Source organism: Lepus europaeus, chromosome 12 (genome assembly GCF_033115175.1).
Source record: "Lepus europaeus isolate LE1 chromosome 12, mLepTim1.pri, whole genome shotgun sequence".
Lineage (NCBI taxonomy): Eukaryota > Metazoa > Chordata > Mammalia > Lagomorpha > Leporidae > Lepus > Lepus europaeus.
The window spans coordinates 96163862-96176740 of NC_084838.1; the positions used below are offsets into that span (position 1 = coordinate 96163862).

The 12879-nt window shown below is 42.2% G+C and overlaps 1 non-coding gene across 1 annotated transcript; it reads right to left on the bottom strand.

The window, feature by feature from the left end:
* Positions 1-2513: 2513 nt before the first annotated feature.
* LOC133772086 (U6 spliceosomal RNA) lies at positions 2514-2617 on the bottom strand. Its single transcript, XR_009867713.1, has one exon. It is a non-coding gene; the product is annotated as a U6 spliceosomal RNA (small nuclear RNA).
* Between the last annotated feature and the right edge of the window lie 10262 nt (positions 2618-12879).

Consider the following 12879-nt stretch of genomic DNA (forward strand, 5'->3'; position numbering starts at 1 on the left):
TGCAGACAGTGGCTTAGCCCACTATGCCACAGCGCTGGCCCCTTGCTAGGAGTTTTTATAATGACTGTATGTTGAACTGTGTCAATTATTTCCCTCATATGATATGATATGGCTGCTTCTTTTTAAAAAAAGATTGATTTATTAGAAAAACACAGTTACAGGGAAAGAGAGAGAGCGAGAGCTTCCATTTGCTGGTTCACTCCCCATATGGCCACACTGGCTAAGCAGAAGCCAGGATTTAGGAGCTAAGAATACTAAACAGGAAGGTTCTTGATGTTCTTGAACAGATGCCTAAAAATGCAGCATACAGAAAATATACTGAAGAGTTTACAAATGAGAAGCTGAGTATGGTGCAAGTGGAATCAGATTTTCTAATATATTATTGAAGGTTTTTGCATGTATATTTTTGGTAGATATTGATTTACAGTTTTCCATAACTGTTTTTGACTGCTTTTGGTACAGGGTAATGTCGACTCAATGAATAAATCAGATGTATTGGGTTGGTATTATGTCTTCATTAAATGTCTGGAAAAATTCACCAGTAAAACTGCCTGGGTCTGGAAGTTTTTTCCTTTTGTAAGGTTTTTTACTGCAAATTTAATTTTGTTAACAGTATGAGTATAGGACTATTTGGGTTATTCATTTCTTCAAAACGTTTTGGTAGTTCATCCGTTTTCAAGGACTTGGTTCATTTTATCTAAGCTGTTAACTTTATGGGTATGGAGTTGTCAGTGTTTATTCTTCTTTTAATGTTTTGAAGTTAGCAGTGGTGGTCCCTCTTTCATTCTTGAAATTGGTCATTTGTGTCACCTTTTTATATTTATATATATATATATTTATATTTATATATATTAGACTGGTAAGTCTGACAAGTAAGACTTACTAGAGGTATTCTAATTGTAATCCTTCCCATTTTTTAACAGTTTCACAATTTTTGGTTTTAATTTTATGATATCAGAGTGCAAGTTCTATATATTCTTATTAATTTTCTGTCAACTAGTCCTTTCAATTACTGAGAGAGGAGCAATTTTTAGCTATAGTTGTGGGTTTACTTATAACTCCTTTCGGATCTACTCTTATGGCATATTATGTAGGAAATTCTTTGGCTAGATACATGGGAGGGATCTTCAAGAAATTCCTTGAAAATGGGTATTGTGAAAAAGCTATGTGTGGATTTCAAGGTTTTTGCACACAACTAAATTTATCTTTTAATTCCACTTCCCCATAAAGTTTTCTGAAGTACCCTTGTATACATTTTTGGATTGAGGCATCTTCTTAGATAGGTAACTATTATTATGTAATATCCCTTTTTTATACCCAACAATATCTCCTTGTCTGAAGTCATCTTTGCTTGAAATAAATGTGTCTATTCTAACTTTTTTTTTCTTAGATTTATTTATTTATTTGAAAGTCAGAGTTACACAGTGGAGAGGCAGAGAGAGAGAGAGAGAGAGAGAGAGAAAGAGAGAGAGGGTCTTTCATCCACTGGTTCACTCCCTAATTGGCTGCAATGGCCGGAGCTGAGCCGATCGGAAGCCAGGAGCCAGGAGCTTCCTCCAGGTCTCCCATGTAGGTGTGGGGGCCTAAGCACTTGGGCTATCTTCTGCTGTTTTCCCAGGCCATAGCAGAGAGCTGGATAGGAGTGGAGCAGCTGGAACTCGAACCAGCGCCCATATGGGATGCTAGCACTGCAGGCGGCGACTTTACCTGCTATGCCACAGCACCAGCCCCTATTCTAACTTTTCTTTTGTTTAATATCTTGTGGCTTATTTTCTCCATTCTTTTACTTTTAACTTAGCTAAGGCTTTATATTTCAAATGGGTTTCATTTAGAACACAGTAGTTCTTTTTTTTTAATTCAATATAATTGTCTTTTCACAAATATATTTAGAATATTCACATTTGTATTGATTAATATCCTTGAAGTAAATATACCATCTTGCTATTTCCTATTCATTCTATGTCTTTTCCTTTCCTTTTTTACCTGTTAGATTTTAGGGTTTTAGGTCTTGGAGAGACACAGAGACCATGGGTTAAAGCAGAAGACTTTTTATTGTAGAAAGGACTGCATTGAGGGGGTTTGGGATATGATTGTAGGCTGAGAGTGGGCGGGGAGGCCGAAATGAATGTTGAGGCCAAGCCCACTCTGCTTCTGCAATGGGCAGCAGCCTATTTACATAGTTTTCTGGGAGGGGTCCTGCTGCAGAAGGGCCAGTTGGTAAAGTTCTGTTTTTATATGTCTTGTCACAGCAATTTGGACTGTCCAGGTGAGGGGCTTTCCCAATCAACAGACCTGCTATTAACCTTTAGATTATCTGCGCTCAGCTTTATCGGGTTTGGGGGTTTTAGACCTTGGTGACCTAATGGTTCTATTGGGCATCAGTGGCTTAATAGGTTCTAACAATCTTCACTGTTTTTAGCTGAGCAATTATTATTCTACTTTATCTTGTTATTGGTTTTACAGTTTTTTAGTGGTTGCCTATAGTTTTGTTTTTATTTATTCATTTTTATTTTTTAAATATGGAAGGCTTCACAAATCTGTGTGTCATCCTTGCTCCGGGCCATGCTAATCTCTGTATCTTTCCAATTTTAGCATTATGTGCTGCCAAAGTGAGCAATGATTTGTGGTTAGGATGAGGGATAAGTTGCCAGAAATTTCTTGGTATTTGTCCTCAGTTGGCCTCTAGGCTTCCTTTTATGCTCCCCCAGGCAGAATCTGTATCTTACAATTGCTCTTCTAGTCATATCCACTGTATTTTTTTTTTTTTTTAATTCTTAGCTGGTTCAAGTCCCGGCTGCTGCACTTCCAATCCAGCTCTCTGCTATGGCCTGGGAAAGCAGTAGAAGATGGCCCAAGTCTTGGGCTCCTGCACCTGTGTGGGAGACCCAGAAGAAGCTCCTGACTCCTGGCTTCGGATAAACTCAGCTCTGGCCATTGCAGCCATCTGGGGAGTGAACCAGCAGATGGAAGACTCTCTGCCTCTCCTCTCTTTGTGTAACTCTGATTTTCAAGTAAATAAATAAAACTTTAAAAAATGCTTATTTATTTGAGGGGTATTTTTACAGAGAGACAGAGACAGACAGGATCTTCCATCCATTGGTTCACTCACCAAATGGCCACAAGAGCTGGGGCTGCAGCAGGTGGGAGCTAGGACCACATGGGTGGCAGGGCCCAAGCACTTGGGCCATCTTCTACTGCTTTCCCAGGCACATTAGCAGGGAGCTGGATCAGAAGTAGAGCAGCCAGGACTTGAACCAGAGCTCATATGGGATGCCAGCATCACAGGTGGCAGCTTCAATGTGCCACAATGCCAGCCCTTCCACTGTGGTTGTAATGGGATCCTTGTCAGTACTGTGAATATGGGGATATGGGTGTTCTCTGATGTTCAGAGTAAGCCTCCTATTAGGCATGCACTGTGAACTGGGGTCTCAGGTGTGTGGTATTCACGATTGCTTTTCCTCTCCTCTAACTATAGCTCAGCCTGGGCACATATTTCTGCCTCTTCACTGGGAGGAAAGCTTTGTTGTTTCGTTGTTCCCTGTACTAAGTCAGCTGCAGTCAGCCCCACCAGAGTCCTAACGCTGCAGTTTTCTTACACTTCCTCCTGAATATTTAGACTTTTGTTTCCCAGGACAGTTAGAGGAGCTGGTCTGGATACAGGCTGGACAATGACACTTGCACCTGAGGGAAGGTTTCTAAAGATGCTAATAGTCTCTTTTGGTACCTGGTAAGAAAACCTGACAGAAGGGGCAACCCCCACTCCCGACGTCTGTGCCTCCAATCTGAGTAGCCCCTGCTTAGTTTTCAGTGTTGCATCTCGCAGGTTTAAATGTCATCCTGGTAGCAACTGCCATAGGTAAGCAAATGCTCAAGTTCTCTTTCTCCCTTCAGGCACTTGCTTCTTCTAAGTGTGGGAATGACATTCTCAGTTCTCTACATCTCCAGGATAAAACTGAAAGTCTAAGCCCTTTATTTTAACAAATTTTTCAAAAAGGATTGATTTATTTGGAAGGCAGAGCCACGGAGAGGCAGAGGCAGAAGCAGAGGGAGAGAGAGAGGTCTTCTATCCACTGGTTCACTCCCTAAATGGCTGCAATGGCCAGAGCTGAGCTGATCCGAAAGCAGGAGCCTGGAGCTTCTTCCGAGTCCCCCACAGGGGTGCAGAGGCCCAGGGTTTATCCACTATGCTGCAACACCAGCCCTTATTTCCATCTACAGGAGAGAGAGAGAGAGAGAGAGAGAGAGAGAGAGAGAGAGAGAGAGAGAGAGAAACTAAAGTTTCTTTGGAAAGGAATGAGGAATGTAGCATCCTTGGAAGAACACCTTGGAAACCACCCAGTATTTTATACTACAAAGTCCTGCCCATACCCTAGTTACTTTTTTTTTTTTAAAGATTGATTTATTTATTTGAGGCTGCCACACCCAAGGGAGAGCTTTGTAAAAGCTGGTTGTTTAAACACCCAAAGTGTTATAGAGACATTTATTTATAATAGGAAAAGGAAGACTAAATCAGCATGGACATTTTTTAAAGAAAAATTTTTACTAATGTACTAATACAATATATACAATATATACTTGACTTTTCTTTAACTCTACATTGATAAGACTATTTGTTAAAAGTCATATATCACTTCTAAATAACTTCAAGCTTAAATTTCTTTTCTTTTTCTTTTTTTTTTTTCTTTTTGACAGGCAGAGTGGACAGTGAGAGAGAGACAGAGAGAAAGGTCTTCCTTTGCCGTTGGTTCACCCTCCAATGGCCACCGCGGCTGGCGGGCTGCGACCTGTGCACCGCGCTGATCCGATGGCAGGAGCCAGGTGCTTCTCCTGGTCTCCCATGCGGGTCAGGGCCCAAGCACTTGGGCCATCCTCCACTGCACTCCCTGGCCACAGCAGAGAGCTGGCCTGGAAGAGGGGCAACCGGGATAGAATCCAGCGCCCCGATCCGGACTAGAACCCAGTGTGCCGGCGCCGCAAGGCAGAGGATTAGCCTAGTGAGCCGCGGCGCCGGCTTCAAGCTTAAATTTCTTTCCACATTTATCTAATACTTTCCTCACATAAAAATAAATTGCAGATAGTCTTCCGTTTTGCTAAAGTCTTACAGTGAACTGAAGTATTTAATTTACCAAAGTAGGATTGATTCTCAGAAGTAGTTAACAAGTAAACATATATAAGCATGTTTACCATCCATATGTTGTGATTTTATTTTCTAATAAGCAAAACATGCCAGTACTAGTGGAAAATATTTTGACTTCACAGAATGATGAGCGATATCCCAACAGGCAACGATCCATTTCCATCTTTTCCCACAAGAAGGCTGTTCAGACAATGCTGACCAGATCTGAATATAACAAAGGTTTTCAAAGAAAAGCACATCTGCATTTTGCGTATAAATTTCCTAGAGGATGCCTTCTTTTCAGGTTTGTATTTTAGTCTATAGTCTGTGCATAAAACCTCAACTTTTTTTTTCTGAATCTGTACTCAATTATTTATAATTTTGAAATCACAAAATTTAAGTCAATATATTAGCATTTTCAAATATAACATTTGTATTTTTATTATTTTAATAGGTACATAGTTTTCTTATTTAAATAGAAGGGTACTTCAAAAAGTGTATGGAAAATGGAAAAGTTTATTTTGATGCAAAAATTTTTGAAATCTATCCATTGTACCCACTTTTCATGAACTGTTTGACGATCTTTTGTATCAATAAATTTCAATTTTTTTGCACTGAAACAAACATCTTTTAATTCCATTTTCTATGAACTTTTTGAAGTGTTCCCATGCATGTAACCCAAGTGCTGATGGGATTGAACCTCATCCATTTAACTGATTGCCTGCCTTGCAGTGTTCACTGCTATTAAAGCTAAAAGTCCTTTTTATATTTACCAGTTGGTTACTATTCAATCCATTTGTACATATGAGGGGTCTTTAAAAGTTTATGGGAAATGTGTATTATGAAAATGCGGCGAGCCTTGACCAGCAAGGCACAGAATTAAAGGCACGAAGATCCTTCTTCGATCACGGTTTATTGAGACGCCACTCGGTTGTCAATACAGATGTAGGCGGAGAGGCACTGAACACATTTCTCTCACTGCTTATATCCCCATCCCCTTGTCCCAGTACATAGTCATACATTATCTTAAGTCTAAACATAGCGAAAGAGCAGTACAATAAAACCATAAAACCAGGGAGCTTCAGAATAAACAAGCATTACGCAGAAACTGGCCCTGTCAAACATCAGTGCCTTCACAGACACTATCTAAGGCTCCTGTAAGATCGCATAAACAATCTTTACTCAGCACGTAGGCATGCAAGCAATCTTTACTCAGCACGTAGGCATCTTGCCTTACAAGCCTTCCACAGTTCCCCCTTTTTTGTGTGTTTTACAGCAAATGAGGTCTTATCCCCGATCAGGCCGTCACCTCATGATGTGCTGGCCGATCAAGGGGCGCCTGTGCTCAGGGATACTCCCATTCCGGTGCAATGAGCAAAAGCTCTCGGAGTGCTAAGGCAATATCCCAGATGAAAAGAATTCCTATCAGGTGCGATGGCACTAAGGCCCCTGAGTGCAAGGACATTCTTTTAAGCTTCTTTAAACATGCTGAGCCAAACCGCGGGGGAACTGCCTGCCTCAATTGCGGCCATTGCTTGCAGGAGAGCAATTTTTTCGCGCTTGCGGCTCCGTACTAATCGGAAAAGAACAAAAAGAGTACACAACAGCCCTAATAGTAATACAGCTCCGAACAATCCAACCCCCACCCATTCTTTGAACCATTGTAACCCCTGTAATATATAATCAGAAAACCCTTTCAGAGTGACAACAGATGCTCTAGTTTCATTCAGCTGCAAAATCATGATAGTAAGATTTTGCTGAAGTTCCCCAAATTTCATAGACCAGTTCCCTGATAGATAAGACCCAAGTTTTCTTGACTCATTTAGAGAGGCTGGATATGGCGTAACACACATATGGTGCAGTCTCTGAACGCAACCTAGGCTGGTAACTTCAAAAAGATCTTCCATAGCTGCTTGCAGCAAGTCCATGCGTTTATTTAATAGTAGCACCCCTGAAGCCAGATGATCATTTATGCGTTCCTGGACAAATAGAGCGTCTGATGATCTTTTTACGACGTCATTAATAGTCTGCACAGTTTGAACAGTGGAAGCCATGGCCACTCCCGCCGTAACAGCCGCTGCGGCAGAGGCGACAATTGCCGTTACAATGGCTATAATCCCAAAGTCCCGTGGCTGTCGGAACAAAACTGCCAGAGGAAATTCCTCTGGGTCAGTCACTACTGGTATAGGAACATAGGTAGGTACACGCATTATTACCATAGTTTTCTGAGTTCCATTCCAACACTGGGTTAAATAGCATGTATCATTTCCTGCACATTTTATTATCGTCCCATTATCTTGTTTATCTCGTGTTCTCTTGTCGTTCCTCTTCTTTCTTATCTGTCACTCTCCTTGTCAGTCTTTCTGGAATCCAGATCGGGTCTGGTCGTTCCTGCGGAAAAACACAGATTGCTCCCCTGGATCTCTGTATCACAGGATCCGGGCCATACCATTTGTTATCTAGTACATCTTTCCACATGACCTTTTGGCTAGTTTGTACAGGATTTTTTGTATGTCTCATAGCCGCTGATTCATTCTCTGTATTAAAATGTAAGAAATTGAGAGTGTATAATGCAATAGCGAGGCGTTCTCTGGGGGTTGCATGGAGTGCAATTCCCCCTCTTTGTTTTTGCAATGTTTCTTTTAGGGAGCGATTAGCGCGCTCCACAATGCCTTGGCCTTGAGGATTATACGGTAGGCCAGTTTTATGAGCTACTTGCATTTGTGACATAAAGGTAGCGAAGCCTTTTGAAGTATAAGCGGGCCCATTGTCAGTTTTTATGAGGGCAGGCTTTCCCCAAGCTGCCCAAGCCTCAAGACAATGAAGTTTCACCTGTGCTACACGTTCCCCAGACAAGGAAGTGGCATGAATGACACCAGAATATGTGTCCACTGAGACATGTACGTATTTTTGCCTACCGAATTCTGGGATGTGTGTAACATCCATTTGCCATAAGGATAAAGGTTTTAGTCCCCTAGGATTAATACCAGAATGTGGCGGATGGAGGAATATTGCACAATCTGGACAGGCCTTTACAATTTGCCGAGCTTGTTCTCTGGAGATATGAAAGCGCAAGCGCAGCGTATTAGCTGGAACATGATAAGAGGCATGAAAGTTTTTTGCTAGGTCAACAGAAGTCAGAGATACAAAGACACTATTACGGGTTGCAATATCTACCTTGGCATTAGTTTTACTCATAGGTCCAGGGAGGCCAGAATGAGCTCTTATATGGCCAATGAAAAAGGGCATACGTCTAACCAGGATAGCTTGCTGGATTTGTCGAAATATCGGGGCTACCGTGCTATGCGACTGTATATGAGCTACAACTTCTAGTGAACGGACAGCATTAACCACATATTGGGAATCTGAGATAATATTAATGGGTTCATCTGAAAATGTGCGAAATACTGTCAATACCACTAAGCACTCTACCACTTGAGGGGCGTTAGGGCGAAAATGAAGAATCACAGGCTCCGAATCAGTTGTAGCATACGCTCCACGACCAGTCTTGGAACCATCAGTATAAATAGTTGTCGCAGCGGGAATGGGTTTGCTCTTTGTAAGTTTAGGAAAGTAAACTAAATTTCGCTGCACAAAAGTTAATAATTTGTCCGCTGGCAAGTGATTATCAATTACACCTGAGAAGGCAGTTAGAACAATAGGCCAAACGTTAGTGGTACCGGCAAGAGTCTCAATTTGCATCTGAGTATAAGGCACAATCAGCTCATCAGGATGTTTACCAAAATGCATTGTGCAAAACTTGAGACCCAGAAGAGCATAATGAGCTACTAATTCAGGATAATACCGCAATGTTCTCACACCCGCTGAATTACCATGTATCCACCACAAAGGAGCATTTTGCCACACCACTCCAGTAGGTGTAGTGGGCGTAGCAAGAATGCATAGTAGTAATTTTTTAGACGGATCGAACCTACATAGTTGGGCTTTACTAATGGCCTTTTCTACGAGTTGCAAAGCTTTAACGCCCTCAGGAGTAAGTTGACGAGGAGAGGCAATATCTGGATTGCCCTCCAGAATAGAGAACAAAGGTTGCAGGTCGTTTCGGGTCAGCGGTAAATATCCACGTAGCCAATTTATGTCCCCTAGCAGCTTTTGAAAATCATTCAGTGTGCATAGGTTTTGAGTGCTAATGCAGAGCTTCTGTGGCCGAATGGAAGTTGTAGTAATTTTTGCTCCTAAAAATTGCACCACATCAGATTGTTGTATTTTTTTCTGGGGCAATAGAAAGACCATATGCGTTAAGGCAGGAGGAGAGCAATGCAAAGGCCTTATCTACTAATTGCTGTGAATGAGCTGTGATAAGAATGTCATCCATATAATGAATGATACGGACTTGTGAAAACTGTTTTCGCACTGGTGCGATAGCCTGATTAACATATAACTGGCAAAGAGTAGGGCTATTAGCCATGCCTTGAGGCAACACTTTCCATTGATACCTTGCGTCAGGCATTTCATGATTCTCTGAAGGGAGAGTAAAAGCGAATCGCTCTCGATCTAAAGAATGTAAAGGTATGGAAAAGAAACAATCCTTAATGTCTACCACTAGCATAGGCCAGCCCTTTGGAAGGGAAGACAGAAGAGGCAGTCCTCTCTGTACTGGTCCCATCAATTGCATCTGTCTATTGACTGCTCGCAGATCATGCAAAAGCCTCCATTTGCCTGATTTTTTCTTTATGACAAAAATTGGAGTATTCCAGGGCGATACTGAGGGCTCTATATGTTCTAACATCAGCTGCTCTTGCACAAGTTCTCTAGCGGCGGCGAGTTTTTCACGACTGAGGGGCCACTGGGGCACCCACACTGCCTTATTCGTATTCCAGGGAATACGTAATAGCTTTTCCTCAGTGGCCCCTAGGAAAAACCCACGCCGTTACGGTCTGTTTTTTGAACTAACTCCACCGGTTCTGATATACCCTGAAGATTTTTCCCTAACCCTTTATTGGGCATATATCCTTGTCTTGCCATGATATTTTTGCTAGTCTGCGAATACTCATTAGTCAATATGAGTTTCATCTGGGTTTGTATATCCCTACCCCATAAATTTATAGGTAAATCTACCACAAAGGGACGAAAGGTGCCTTGTTGTTTATCGACTGTCCAGTGGAGTTCCTTAGAACTTATTTCTGGAGCCTGTCGATATCCCAATCCTACCAAGTCTTGAGAGGCATGCTGCAAAGGCCATCCCTTTGGCCAAAATTGTTTACTCATAACGCTACGATCTGCTCCTGTATCCACTAAGCCTGAAAAATGTTTACCCTCCACCTCTATCTGTAACATTGGTCGGTCATCTAATTCCATGCTTAGACATGCGAGATCGATTCCTGTAGATCCAAAACCAGATGCGCCGCGGTTATGTGACCAGGCGGGGTATTTTTCATGACCTGATTGCAGTATCAGAAGTTGTGCTACACGATCACCAGGGGAAATGGAAATTACTCCAAAAAGGGGAGTAGCACATTACTTTAATAACACCCTCATAGTCAGGATCAATTACTCCTGGTAAAACAATTAACCCTCGTAGCGTTGATGATGACCGTCCAATGATTAATCCTGCGGTATCCTTTTCTAATGGGCCCTGCATGTCTGTATCTATTATCTGTACTCCCATGCTCTGTGTTAATACCAAGCCGGAGGTGGCACGGAGGTCCAGCCCTGCGGAGCCCGCGGTTGCTCTGCGGACTTCGGGGGTGGCTGCATGGAAGGTTCCTGTAGTGCCCCATATGCTTTCGGGCCCTGGGGACGGGGGCCCCGATATCCGTTTTTTGACTCCTTTTCTATTGTCTCGAGGGGTTGTCCGTTAATGTCTTTTACTGACCTGCATTCATTAGCCCAATGCTTCCCCTTTTTGCATCTGGGACAAGTGCCAGGTATTTGTCGCACAGGATTGTTATGCTCCTTTTGTTCTTTACAATTTTTCTTAAAATGACCAATTTTCCCACACTTAAAACATGCACCATTATTGTTATTACGTTTTGTTGCAGTTAAAATAGCAGCAGCAAGCCCAGCATTAGTTAATGGTCCCCCAATTTCCCTACATGCCTTCAACCAGGCTTCTAGCCCTTTTCCTTTCCATGGAGTTATGGCTCGTTTGCAATCTTTAGTAGCTTGCTCATATATAAGCTGCTGAATTAAGGGCATTGAACTCTCCACGTCCCCAAAAATTTTTCCCGCTGCTTCCATCATTCTACCCACAAACTCTGAAAAAGGCTCATTGGACCCTTGAATAATTTTTGTTAAATTCCCCGAGACCTCACCTCTTTTGGGTAAAGTCTTCCAAGCCCTGAGATATATGTCATTAATCTGTCTGTATACTTCAAGGGGGTAGCGAGTTTGATCAGCCGCCCATTGTCCTTGTCCTAAAAGCATATCTGCTGTCCAATGCGGCTGACCATCCCGCACATTTTGTCTAGCCTGTGTATGTGCAGCATCGGTAACAATGGATCTGTAATCGAGATATTGTCCCGTGCTGAGGCTGCCTCGTGCAATCTCAAACCAATCTGAAGGTGTCATAGCATTAGTGGTTAATCGTCCTAACAAAGTTAAAGTATAGGCGGCATTGGGACCAAATTGGCGAGCGGCCTCCACTAGATCTTTTAACTGTTTATATGGTATAGGCTCATGAAATCGGCGTTGAGTCTGTTGTTCCTCAAATACCGGGAAGGCTGATGCCAATTGGGCCCACGTTTCCCTTTTAATAAAATGGCTGCCTTTACTGTGCATAACATAAGGGGGAGGGCGCACGCTAGCAGCCTGAACTTTATTATCTGCGCCCTGTTCCTCAGTCTCAGTGAAATCATCATCCAAATTTTCTTCATACTGCTCCTCTTCTGCCAATCTAAGATCCTCAAACTCACTTAAGGCGGGGTACAAAGGTGCTGAAGGTTTTTCTTTTTCTGAGCTCAAAAATTTCTTCATTTCCTTGTGAGATCTCTCATCTTTTACCTTGCCTTTTCTTTTGGTATGTTCCCTCTCCTCAGTAATACTTTGTTCCGACCAACTATCCTGCTGGTCAGCTAGTGCTCTTCTCCCTTGTTTGATAATTTCCACATTTTTACCAGTTTGTAAGCAGGAATGTATCAATTTCCAAAACGGAAAGGTTCCTGCCCTAAGCGACCCCTTTTCTTTAGCCTGCTCCAAATCCTTTCCTAATTTTTCCCAACATTTCAAATTAATATCTCCAGTGTAAACAAACCAAGGGGCTTTCCTGTCTATATCTTCTAAAATCGTCTTTATTGTTTTTGTGGAAACTTTTAATCCCCTTTCTTTTAACAATGCTTGTATGGGATCCACGAAATTTTCACTTTCATGACTATTGGTAGTACCCATATCTATGATTCTAAAAGGCACTGTTTCCTTTTACTCTGGGCCGCACACAACTTTAGAACTATAACAGCGAGTATTAAAACAATAATAAGAGAGAAGGCAAAAATGATAATAACCAGGAGAAATTCTTCTAACATACCCTTCCTCGACGTCGACCCGTCTCCCGTGTGAAGTTCTGGATCTTACCTCTCCAGTCGTGCAATGTTACGCGTCTGGTTCGAGTTCCCGGGTTTCGGCACCAGCTGCGGCGAGCCTTGACCAGCAAGGCACAGAATTAAAGGCACGAAGATCCTTCTTCGATCACGGTTTATTGAGACGCCACTCGGTTGTCAATACAGATGTAGGCGGAGAGGCACTAAACACATTTCTTCCACTGCTTATATACCTATCCCCTGTCCCAGTACATAGTTAAACATTAT